Here is an 887-nt window from a genome sequence, read left to right on the forward strand (position 1 = left end):
GAAACTGGGGCCTACAGTTTAAGTGTCATGTCCAAGATCAACAGTGACAGAATCAAGTACAGAATTCATGTTAATTTTTTTCCCATCATAACACTCTTGTGTTCACAGTTAGCCATTGTGTTAGGTTGGGTTCTCTAGAGAAACAAAACCAGTGATTCCTACACGAGTTGGATATAGGTAGAGGTTTATATCAAGGAATGGCTTACACGGTTGTAAAAATAGGTAAGTCCCATCCAGTTCAAGACAGGGTAGTCCACTGATGGCTTCTTGGAGTGGCAGGCAACAAGAGTTTAAGGAACCAGACCAGGATGATGAAGCAGAGAAAAGGCTGGAGGATACAGAGGTCTGAAGTCAGCTGAATGAATTCACCATTGGTGATTCTCAAGATCAGCAGGCGATGCAACAGGATATGAGGGACCAGATGCAAGATCCAGTTCCTGCAGAAGACAAAGGGCCAAAGGGGATTCAGCTCTCCTAGGTCTGTCTTTCTTATACAAAAAGGCTTATGATGCCAAGAAGGTGTCTTCAGGATGCCTGATTGGTTGAGCTCCGCCCATACCTTTCCCCCAGAGTGTCTAGTTGACATAACCTCTAACCATCACAGACATTTCTTTTGCCCTATTATTGGCTCAGCTGCTAACCAAAGGGTGAACAATTTAAACCCACTATAATAAGTGTCTGGAAAGATTGTAGAACGGAAGCCCTTTGAGGCAATTTGACTCTGTCAGATAGGGTAACTATGAGTCCGAATCTGTTCAACAGCTATGGATTGGGTTTGGTTTATGTTTTATTTGGGGATTATGACTCCTAGACTCAGAACTTTTTTCCCCTAAATACCATAATTACTGATTACATGCCTTGCTTGTATATTTACAGGGTAGATAGAT

This window comes from Echinops telfairi, unplaced genomic scaffold, assembly GCF_000313985.2.
Source record: "Echinops telfairi isolate 266 unplaced genomic scaffold, ASM31398v2 ScPeMD7_7469;HRSCAF=8507_1, whole genome shotgun sequence".
In the NCBI taxonomy this organism is placed as follows: Eukaryota; Metazoa; Chordata; class Mammalia; order Afrosoricida; family Tenrecidae; genus Echinops; species Echinops telfairi.